Consider the following 12,290-nt stretch of genomic DNA (forward strand, 5'->3'; position numbering starts at 1 on the left):
TGGCAGGGGAGTAGTAGGTGGTGATCAGGTCAACAGGGGAGTGGTTAGGGGTGATCAGGCTGGCAGGCAGAAGCAGTTAAGAGCAATCAAGCAGGCAGGGAGGCAAGCGTTTGGGAGCCAGCAGTCCCAGATTGTGAGAGGGATGTCCGACTGCCGGTTTAGGCCCGATCCTCAGGGACAGTTGGACATCCCCAAAGGGGTCCCAGATTGGAGAGGGTGCAGGCTGGGCTGAGGGACAACCCCCCCACCCAGTGCACAAATTTCATGCACCAGGCCTCTAGTAGGATCATAAAACCCTTTGCTGAAATCAAGATACACATTTTAGAAGCTACATGATTAGTGATTTTTCTTTATTGATTAAGCTATTACATATGTGTTGATTAGTGATTTTTTAATAAAAGAATTTATTTTTACATTCTTAGCCCAAGGCCAGAGTCACTGCAAACAGTGAAGAGAACTTGTAGCAATGAGATAGTCCTAGAAGAGGGCCTCCCTACTCTCATTCACCACTGAGATGGGGATTCAAGGAAAGAGGTTAAACAGGCAGGAAAAAGGCATCCTAAAGAGTGGAGAAAAGGCTAGTTTAGGAGACAGAGAGACCTTAGTTCTACATCCCAATCTCTTTATACCTGCCTCAGTTATTTCATCTGTGAAACTGGAATAATAATATCCTGCCTATATATCCCACAAGGATTTTGAGAAAATTAAATGAGATAATGCATGTGACAGTAACTTGTGTACTACGAAGTATTAAAACACGTAAAGTATTATCATTTTTTAATAAAACTACAGAAGTAATATTGTGGGAGGGAGGATGTGCAAATATTAAATAATGAATTAATAAATATGTGTTGAAAGCTCTTGTACTCGTTCTGTGCAGCCCAGTGATAATAAATCAATTTGATAAATATTTGTTTAGGACCTATTCTATTAAGGCACGGTGATAGATAGAGCAAGTGGCACAGCTGCAAGTAAGGCAACAAGAGACCAGGAGTCCCAGAGGCTCCCACTCAGGAGGTAAAAAATCCTGTTGCCAGAATGAGGGACAGTGAGGGAGGGTGTGGGACTCTGGCTGCAGAGTCTGCACAATCTGTAACTTTCCTGCTAGTTGTGAAATGTCCCAGTTGTAGCAACTAGGACCTAGGAATCTAAATAAGAAGTGAACCCAAATGAAAGTGCTTTCTAAACTGTCCAGGGCTATACAATAGCATCATTCTATGAGGGAAGTACTAAAAGATGAGCTGGTATCAGGAAGCTAGGTCTCAAATTTTGATCTAATATTTCATCCATCTCCAAGTTGCTTATGACTGTCCATTTGCCTTCAATGATATGAATGCACTTGTTTTGTTCTTACCTTTGCATAATCTTTTACATTCAGCCATTGCAACTGCACAGGTGATCGGGTATGTTTTGCTGCAAAACCAACACATGCCGCAGAGTGACCTCATCTCCATCACCACGTGCCAGTTCACACAGGACATTCAAGGGCACGCTACTGCACACAGCTCAGCACAGATGGAACTGACCTCCCGGTTAACAACTAAAGTAGGAACGAACACCAGATAGGTAGAAGTTACAACTACTCCCCTAAGCGAAATAATAAGACAAAATGACATTTTTCATTCCTTAGGAAAGACTTTAAGCCAAGGTTGCAGCTTTATCGCAGTAATGGGGGAATTAAACACATTAAGCCCACAAAAATCAAAACTGTTAATTCACAAAAGTTCACCTGCCTGTAAATTATATTCCTATTAACCTTTCTTTTGCCTGGTGACCGGTCAATTATATTAGGGGTCGTTCCCCTCTTGTGTTCAGACCTTATGCTGTGATTGGCTAAAGTCAATATGACAGAAAGAACTTACAGTTGAGCAAAAACAAGCCACAAATACACCAAAGAATCTTAACTGAATGAACCAAATTTATTTCCTCTATGAAATTATAAACATTTTCTCAATGTTAAGCATTTTTAACTGTATTTTCTTCTATGTCCAGACCAGCAGATGCTAAAAACTAGTTTTTAAAAAATCTTAAAAATCAAATCACTTGTCCTCTCCCTCCTCCTCTGGGCATTTTAAAATTTATAATCTCTCTGGTATTTATCATAGACTGACCATATGTTACGTACCATACATCATATTCAATGTATTCCTTATGGAAGTTTCTTGCATTCCATAATTTTGTAATAAAATCATATGTATATTCAGTTGAAATGTCTATAGCTCTAAGTATATTTTTCATGCGCAATTGGAAATTTTATGAAGCAATTCTTGAGGATAATCATAAAATCACTTATTACTGCAAAAGACAATACCCCCAAAACTTAGTGGCTTAAAACTTTAAAAAACACCCTTGGTCTGTCAGCTGGGTTAAGGGCAGGGTCATGAAGTTCAAACACAGCTACTATGGAGTAAGTTTTGGAAGAGAGGGGATGTGGGTTGTGAAATACCTCTAAATTGTCAACTACAACTATAATTCCAAGGAAGAGAAAGCAGGGCAATTTGAGTGTAAACAAAATGTTCAAGTAAAGAGGGAGTTATATTTGGTACTATGTGTGGGATAAAAATGAGTAAGAAGAGCACAGCCAAAGAAGATACATTAACTGAAGTAAGCAAGGAACAGTGAAAGGGACAAGGAGATACAAGGAGATAAGGAAGTTCACCCTAGGTGAGGTCACTGAAAGGTTTGAAATATTGGATACATAATTTAAAGTTGAAAAAGAGAAGTCTTGTTGAAGATTTGGAGACAGGAGGAGATGAGGTCAAAAAGGCAGGAGAGAAGCTGACATTCAATCACTTAGAATAAGTGAATAAGCAGTGAGTGTTTACTCTGTGCCAGACCCTGTGCTGAGCCCTGGGATGCTTTAATGCTGTGCTTCTAGAGCATCTGAAGGGCATGCACTGCCTGGAGTTCAGCCAATGGCCTCCACTCCTGCATGTTATTGCAGGGAGAATGACAGCGAAGTCAGACAGCTCAGTAACTGAAGTGGGGGGGGAAAGGCAGATGAGAGAGCAACATCACCTTTAGGGTGAAATTTTACTTTTCATTCTTTAGTTTTCTTCACTTATAATTAAGGATAAAATGTGGGTAATACTTTCCTTCCTTTGCAGAGGCATGAGAAATGTAAAGTTTAGTTTTATTTTAGATTGTTAAAATAAACCCCAGCCAGTGTGGCTCAAGAGGTCACAGTTCAATTCTCAATCAGGGCCCATGCCCAGGATGGGGGCTCAATTCCCAGGGTGGAGCATGCAGGAGGCAGCCAATCAATGATTCTCTCTCATCATTGATGTTTCTAACTCTCACTCCCTCTCCCTTCCTCTCCGAAATCAATACAAATATATTAAAAAAAAAAAAGAACCAGTGTAAAACATAAACTTTGTGGTATGGCCTCCAATAAGTCTCCATGGAGTGAGAGCCTTATACATGGAGTGCAGTAGATAATAATAATAACACTGACTGGATGTTTAGTATGTGCCAGACACTATTATACAGGCTTCACACAAATTCACACATTTAATCCTCACCGTAACCAAATTGGTACATACTACGCTCATCATCCCCTTTATACAGATGAAAAGATTGAGGCATAGAGAAGTTAAGTGCCTTGACCAAAGTTATACAGGTAGTAAGCAGTGGAACTGGTAATTAGACCTAGAATATCTGGTTCCAGAATCCATGCAATATAGTGCCTCTTAATTGCTTTTTAAATGTTTAATTTATACCTATTGGCAATATTGGCTGACTGTCTTTTTATATGTCTATCTTCGCCAGCACTTCTAGCATGTAGGATGCACTTCCATCTCCCAAAGTGACTAAAACGCACAGGGCCAAAGATACCTATTCTTAATACACTGTGTGTGTATGTGTGTCGGGGCGGGGGGGGGGGGGAATCAGAACCTGTCCTGGCTGACCCTTCAGTAAGAACTTAAACATAAAGCTTAAAGCTCAGGCCATCTAAGGATCTAACACTCTCCCTGAGATGCAAGACAGCCATTTCACTCTTAGCAGATGCCAGGCTCATCTCTGCTTACTGCTCTGCTGCCTCAGTGCCACACACACACACACACACACACACACACACACACACACACACTCCACTTGGTGAGCCAGCCTATTCAGTCTCCTCATTGTTACAGGGGGACTGGCACATCCAGCTCTCCCCTTCCCCCTCCCCGCCCAGATCACTTCTATCCTAGCTACTAAAAGCTTAGTTAACTTCTGTGCCCTTCTGAGGACTCGCTCTTAGGATGGGAGTTCATGGTTTTGCCAAGGAACTGCCTGCTTGTTCAGGAACTGGGAAGGCATCTCACCTCTGGACTGGAGTTGCCAAACTGGGCCACCTTTGTTGGTGGCTGTTTCTACTGTAGCTGAGTCCTCAGCCAGATGCTAACATCAGCATGGGCAAGGGAGAGATCGAAGCTCATTGCTCTGGGAAAGCAGGCCAAGCCCCAATTTTTTCAAATTTCCATTTTCAAAGGCTCAGTGTCAGTATTATGAATATCAAAGTACCAAGTTTCACTGTCCCATGTAAGTTGGCAACCCCTTGGCCTTTTTACATGAACCCTGGATAAGATGGTGTTGAAGGTAGGCCTTCTGAGTTACAAGTAACGGAGAGCCACTCATGATACTTTTAAGAAAAGAAGGGTTTTGCTGTAAGTCTCCACATGGGTTAAAAATGGATCTGGGGCAGATCTAGGGACCAGTGAGCCATCAATCCCTCAGAAGATGCCTGATTTCTCATGTGTTGCTGTGTTTCTCTTTCACTCTCTAGGTGGGTTTTCTTTTCTCTTTGACTTTTGCAGAACAGATTGAAAATTAAGTTCCTCTGAGTCATAATGGGTCAGCTTCTGCTCCAAATACTTCCTGAGTTCCTTCTCTTGGCATTTCTTACTTCACATTTCTGAAAGAGGGAATATACATCTTTTGAACATCAGGGGTTACAAGTCAATCTTGGGCTGGATCATCTCTCTTGTTTCTCTCTCTCTCTCTCTCTCTCTCTCTCTCTCTCTCTCTCTCTCTCACACACACACACACACAAGCTACTATGGGCTGGTAGATACGATAAACATGTTTAATGTAGATGGGATATTTGAGGCTGAATTGAAACAAGCTCCTGGTAACATGGTATTAACATTATAAATCTCCACAATTAAATTAAAGTGACACAATTTTTAAAAGTTTAATGTTCAAATTTAAGTTTCATGTTCAAATTTACAATCATTTCTAGTCAGCCTTTATTTTAATCTTTAAGATGTAAGATTATCCATATTTTCCAAAGTTAAATCTTCAATAAAATCATGTACTGTTTTGAAAGAAAGCAGATTTTTAAATGAGTACATTATCAAAGAAAAATTCAATACTACTTACAATCTCTTTCATCTTCTTAAGCTTCAAAAGTATCCCCAGCTTTTTCAATTTTTTTCCCTGGAGTTTGAGTTCCACTATCTCCAACCTTATTTTAATTTAGCCCAAATGATCATTACAAATGAAACTGCCAGAAGCAACAAGAAATGTTTGAAGGACTTATCCTTATTTGGTTTCTAACTTAGGAAGGACCTACAAGGCCAAGGTTCAAAAAAAGTATCCTCTAAAGATAATAATTTGTGGAAGAGAAATACAAATTCAGAGATGAAGATATATTTTAGCAATAAAAGGTGAAGTAGCATTAGTTACAAAGAATGAGAATGAATTTTCATCATTTTAATTTAAAATGTTCTTACCACAATGTAATCAAGAGCATCTCCTTCCAAAGACAGATTTCCATGATAATTTTTGAAATTTCTTGTTCTGGATACATCCATCATTTCATCTTGCCCACAGCCCCTTTTTGGAGAACGTTTCCTGCTAATATCCCTGCAGAGGTAGGACTCATCCCCTTGGTAATTGGACCAATAGAGGGCATGTGAGTCAAGTTAGGTCATTCATATTCTCCTAGAAATTTGGGAAATTGAAACATAGAGACTGGATCAATCCACATGTTAGGCTCCAGAGCCCATAGATTGTATATAATTAACTGGTAATAGAATTGGCTTTATAGCCAAATTAAAAATGTAGCTAAATGCAAAGTTAAAAGCAGCTGAAATTACAGGGAAGCAGACCCTAAAAGGCTTGTGGAAGAAGCTGGTTTCCCCAGGAAAGATGGAGCCAACCTGCAAGGAGAAGTAAAGAGAACATTCTGAGAAAGATCAAGAGAAATGATCTGCCTGAAGACGAGTTCCCAGAGGTCCCCAGCTGTGTCATTAATCATAGGATTTCTTCAGACTTTTACAATAAATTCCTCTTTATTTCAACTCGCTTGAGTATGTGTATGTGGGGTTTTTTTCCTGTAATGAGATTAAGATGATTCTGTTTTTATGTGCATATTTTTAATCTGGGTGAAGACTGAATTTAGGATGCCTCGGGAGACAGAAGGGGATGGCCTCCACTCCTGCCAGTGCCCCCTGAAGAAAATTGAAGGCAAACACCAAAGCATGCATATCTTAAATATTTGCAAAGAACAGCAGTTTCATCCAGAATGGGATTTGATGAGCAACTTCTGTGGCTGAGATGGAACTTAATAGAAACACTTTTCCTAATAAGATGGATGATTCAGTCATTGCAATTGTTCAGCAAATTATACTGAGCATCCACTGTATGTGCTAAGTCCTTGTGAACGGATCTGGAGCCCTTAGGAGATTATAAAGTTTCCAGTGGGACCATGAATAAATCAGTTACTATGTAATGCACCTTAGACCACTGAATGCTAAGGATGAGTCAAATGGAGAGCACTGGGCTGGGAATTTGGGAGGTTTGGGCCACATATAAAAAACTCAGCCCTTTCTTGCTTTAAACAAAGCCCCCTGAGCAAGCTTCTGAGATAATTCCAAACAAGTCCATGAACATCTATTAAAAATGAACTAGTGTTGGGTACTAAACATACTCTAAGATGAAAACAGCTTTTTGGACTAGAAAGCAAACAAACAAACAAAAAAACACACATATCCAAATGTTATATCCTGATAAGAAATACCATTTACTCATTAGATCCCTGTTTGTATTGATGCCTGAATGTTGTGTTGATAGATTCTGTAACCGTCTAAGACCATTGTGACTTCTTGATCTCCTGTCATTAGTTTAAATTTGATCCTGTTAGGAACAGATGTGGTCCCAAATAATGTCATTATAATTTGATAAGAGCATTGATAATTTAAAACCCTCAACTTGCTTTATGGATAAAGTCCACTAAGTCCTAACCCTGGAAACACAGTGTCAGTCTTTAAGCAATGATATATTTGGTGCCATTTTTGCTGTTGAAGAAAGGGGCAAACCGTATAACTTTCTGAATCCACAGCTCATGAGTAACACATCAGCTGTCAGCACAGGAAGCAAGTCAGAGAGAGCAGTCTGGCCAAGAGCTGAAGCTGTCCGTCACATCGACGGAATACAGAAGAACACACAAATATCTTTGGATTTCTAAATCAAATTGCCTCTTTCTTCCTTGACAGCTCAAGAAACCCTCTTAGAATCAGTTAAGGCCCCAGCACAGTTGGCATTGGAGACTTAGAGGGGAAAGCACAAAATAAGAAAGTACTTAGAGAGCATCTTGTCCTCCCTAAGTGCTTCATAATCATAATGTTATGGTTGAGTGCCTATCAAATTATAGCTGAAGATCAAGCAAAACACAGACATTTTCAGAGCAGTTACTGCTCACTTAATGGTCTGGTAGGGCAAAGGATAAATTCTTGAAAATGTCAGGTATTCAATAAGTCATATTCTTAGAGAGAAAGGAAAAAATCCTTCCAGAATCCAGGCTCATTACCTAAGATAAAAGTCATGGGTCATGTCCAGCAGGAATTTACAAAGAAAACACAAATGTTGCAACATTAGTCCCAAAAGCTCCATAATCAACCAGGGGGATTTTAGCTGTTCAGATTTATTCAGCTACGTTCTGCCAAATGTCATGCTATCAAGAAGCAAAAGACTCCAGCGGGGCCTTTTGGAGATGCCTGGAGCCCAAGGGGTGTGGGCCGGGCACAAGCATTGGGGCACCGCAGGACTCAGCGGGGGAAGGCGGGCTGGGGTCTGCTGCTCCACGAGGGCTCCCAACCAGAAATCACAGAACGTTCTGCTGCAGAACCTGTGTTGCCGGATTCTGGGCAAGAGCGGAGCTGATGTAGCCCAGCAGTTCCAGGATGGCGCGCAAGTTATTGGCAGCAACTTTGCCTTAACTGTTGAAAGAGATGAAATTCTAGTAACTAAAAAAAAAATAAAGACAGAACTCACTCGACAAAGAAGCAGATACAGCATTGTTTGCAGAACTCCATAGAAACTTCATTCACAAAGAGTTTTGAAAAATAAATAGTCATCTCTACCTCTTGCTGAGCCTTAGTGAAGATCCATGCAAGCAGCCAAACAAGGTTTCTAGCTACACCATGTTATTTGCTCTTGCATCACCGAGAGATGCCCACTCACCTCCCTGCTCCTATGCCAGGCCTCAGACTCTCCCTTTGAACCACCAAGATCGCAGCCCCGTGTCAGCGCAGGGCTCTCTGGCCCCATGGGAAGCAGCTGCACCAGCAGTTCAAGCCCACAGTCTCACCAAAGCCCTGGGAGTAGGAGACTATTTTCCACAGCAGTTGTGGGTCATGTCTTGCATGGACTTTAACTGCAAGCCAGCCTTCTCTACAAATCGCTTCCTCAAAAGGCATCCCCACCACTGTTTTTCACAATGTGACAAGGTCAAGGAGACATGTAGAAATTATTGAGGCAGCCCTTGTCAGAGACATTTTGTACGTATTCCAGGGCACAGATGGCAAAATCATCAAGATGAGCAACACTGAAAATAGTTACAAAGTGGAGGGAAAGGCAACCCTAAATACATCTCTGAGGGACATAATAGACTGGCTGAGTTGGGATAGTTACACAATAAAATCAGAAAATACACAGGCCAGAGGAGTCTAAACTGTTCATTTGGACTTGTAGGTCAGAGCTTTTGTGCTGCTTTGCCTCAGGAACTCAAAGAATATAACCGATTACTCTGTTTTACCTTCCCAGCTACAGTCCGAGGATGATCAGGGTGTGGATTTGGATCTTGAGAGTAGCCCAACTCCAGTGCCTCCTGGTTTGGACATCTGATCCCAAGATAAGACTGAAGACTCTTGCAGCCCTGGTGGACCACTGCCAACAAAGGAAAGGAGGTGAGCTAGCCTCCGCCGTCCACACTACCTGAAAACGGGAGACCTGTACATGAGGTCCCTGGTGCATCACCTTCTCCGCTTAGTGTTGCATCCTGTCCTGAGCTTCCTTTACCGTTGGATATAGGACAGGGGACGCGAGGGCATACTGTGAAGTAAGGAAGGCTACTCTACTGTCAGGCTCAGATTTAAGAAGCATGGGACTCAATTACTCATTTCAGTAACGCGACCAGACTTCATTTGAATGCCGCACATATTTTGTACAGTGATTCGAAAGCCAATTATCTCATTTATCGACAGAGCTGTATTTGGTTAATGGAAAATTGTTATCCCATTTTTCATAGTGGGAAATTCAGCAAGGTCAACTCATCCAAATTTACTAGCAATAGCAGGTTTATGTCAAAGATAGGATGAGGACTCCTAAGCCTTAGTCCAGTTTTCCTTGCAGAACAATATTATATGTTCTCTTGCTTTGCTTGATTACATGAAACTAAACTAACTGTGGTGTGAACAATTTTAATGAAATAAGTTACTTTCATTTGTACCTATTGTATAGTTAGTTCTGCTGTAATGCAATGTGTGTTCCTAAAAAAAGTCACTGTGCTAAAGTCTCAGAGCAAAAACCACAGGAATTCTGACAAGTGGAATGAAGCGGGGCATCACACTTGAAACCCTTGCCAGTGATGTGAAATTTAAAAAGTCTAGCAACTTAATAGAAGTTGTAGCACAGTTTTAGGCACATAGTAAATTGTTAAGAAATATGTAATTTCTAGAATGAAAATGGCTTTTACCTTGAAAAAGCCTTGATGTTGGCTTGCAGACCTGGGCCAAGGAGGCTTGTCTGAAGTGGAACAGAAATTTGTGGCTGCCAACACACACAACGGATTGAGGTGACTTGTGGGTTTGAGATGTGTCTGTGTGTGTGATTTGTGGATTCCCATGTGGCTGGATTGCTGTTTTCACCTGGTTTCTTGTGGGTGAAATTGTCCTTAAGCAATCATGAAATCTGTGTTATGCTCAGATAGTTTCCTAATGATCAGTTGTGCCATAACAAGTTGTTTTTAAAACAAGCACGATAGCAGAACTAACTGTATGTGGTATTATTTTGTGGGTGTTTTGGAAACACATACATAGCATTCTATTTGTGCATATGTATTGTGCAAGTCGCTCAGTACCTTCCATGATGGTATTATAGTTGTACTTTAATACTGAACATTATTTCACTGTATGGACATATATTTTATTTAGCAACTCTATTGATGGAGATCATGTTCTTTGTAGTTTTAAACCTTATGAACATTAAAATGAACACCATTTAAAAGAAGAAGCAAAAGACTCCAGAGTGAATGATTTTGAATGGACCCTGACACAAAACCCCTCGAGAGAAGGTAGACTGTAGCTATGGAAAGATGAGACAAGCAGGTAAGTTGAATAAATATATCGGCAAATCTGATTTTGAATCCCAGGGCCATCATTTGTCAACTCTGTGACTTTGGGCAAGTTACTTAACAATTCTGAACCTAAATTCTCTCTTCTGTAAGATGGCTGTAATAGTACCTACCTCATAGGGTTATTATAACATGTGGAGCATAATACCTGGCATGTGGTAGGCAATCAAGAAAGATCAGTCTTGCCTGGCTGGTGTGGCTCAGTTGGTTGAGCATCAACCCATGCACCAGGAGGTCGCTGGTTCAATTCTCAGTCAGGGCACATGCCTGGGTTGTGGGTTTGATCCCAAGCTGATCAATATTTCTCTCTCACTGATGTTTCTATTTATCTCCCCCTTCCTCGATCACTAAAATCAATGAAAACATATTTAAATTCAAAGGAAAGAAAGAAAGAAAGAAAGAAAGAAAGAAAGAAAGAAAGAAAGAAAGAAAGAAAAGAAAGACCAGTTCCCACTCCCTAGCATGGCCCAGAAATAACAAATGTCAATTTATAGTTTGCTTTTCATTATACTTTACCTATTTCTCCCATTGGATTGGAGAGACAATATTGTGGAATGGTTAAGCACACAGCAAATGGAGTTGAATTACCAGGGCTCAAAGCCTGTTTTATTGATTTCCAGCTGTGTAACTTCAGGCTTGTTACTTAACCTCTTTGCAACACGGTTTCCACTGAGGATGAACTGAATTAATACGGACACTTGGAACAGTGTCTGGCACATAGTGAACATGATAAGATTTAGTTACTATCATTATTCCTACCGTTGATAACTGTATCCTGGATAAAATATGTACATATCCCTTCAAGGAACTTATTCCAATTAAGTTTTTCCCTCCCGTTGTCAACTCCTGTCTTGGATAATGTTCTTCTTGAACCACTTCGGTACTTTGTATTTTTATGGCAGATTGTATTTTTCCAAAGACAACTGCAACAATAACTCCGATCTCCCATGCTCTTCTGCAGAGTGACCTGTCACTTCTCTACAAATAGGTGGTGTGTCCCGCTCCCCTGGAATCTGGGTGAGTTTTTGACTGCTTTAGCCAATGGAGTGTGGTGGAGCAGAATCAGTGCATCTCTTTTGTGCTTTATCCAAGTGATGCTTGGGTCATAACAGGTGATTCAGCTCCTGCATTGTTTGTGGAACACTTGCACTTGGAGCTGAGACCGCCATGCTATAAGGAAGCCAAACCACACGGAACGGCCACACATAGGTGCTCAGGTCAGCAATACTACAGCTTAACCCTGGTGCCAGCTATGGGTGTGAAGCAGCACCCATAGGACTGTAGCCCCGGTATTTGAATCACCCATAGCTTTTAAGCAAGCCTTCCTAGCTGAGGTCTCAGCTATCCTGGATCAGAATCAACGCATCCCGTTTGTGCTTTATCCAAACTCCTGACTCGTAGAATCCAGGAGCATATTAGAAATGGTGGTTGTTTTAAGCTGCTCTATTTTGAGGTCGTTTGTTATGCACCAACAGTAACTGGAGCACTTTCTTTCTAGGAGAAAGTTTCCATTATTTTAAACTTTCCTGAAGTGAACATGTGAAAAAAATTATTTTTCGATGAACAAAAAATATGGCCCTCTTCAAAATAATTCATGGGAGTCACTTGAAAAATAGACATTTTAAATCATATTTTTCCTTTAGGAGTTGATGGGCAGGGCCTGGAACTGGTG

At 40.8% G+C, this 12,290-nt stretch overlaps 1 pseudogene; it reads left to right on the top strand.

The window, feature by feature from the left end:
• Positions 1 to 6,055: 6,055 nt before the first annotated feature.
• On the top strand, positions 6,056 to 11,556 carry LOC111828108 (annotated as a pseudogene).
• Positions 11,557 to 12,290: the final 734 nt, after the last annotated feature.

This window comes from Myotis lucifugus, unplaced genomic scaffold (assembly GCF_000147115.1).
Source record: "Myotis lucifugus unplaced genomic scaffold, Myoluc2.0 scaffold_284, whole genome shotgun sequence".
Taxonomy (NCBI): Eukaryota; Metazoa; Chordata; class Mammalia; order Chiroptera; family Vespertilionidae; genus Myotis; species Myotis lucifugus.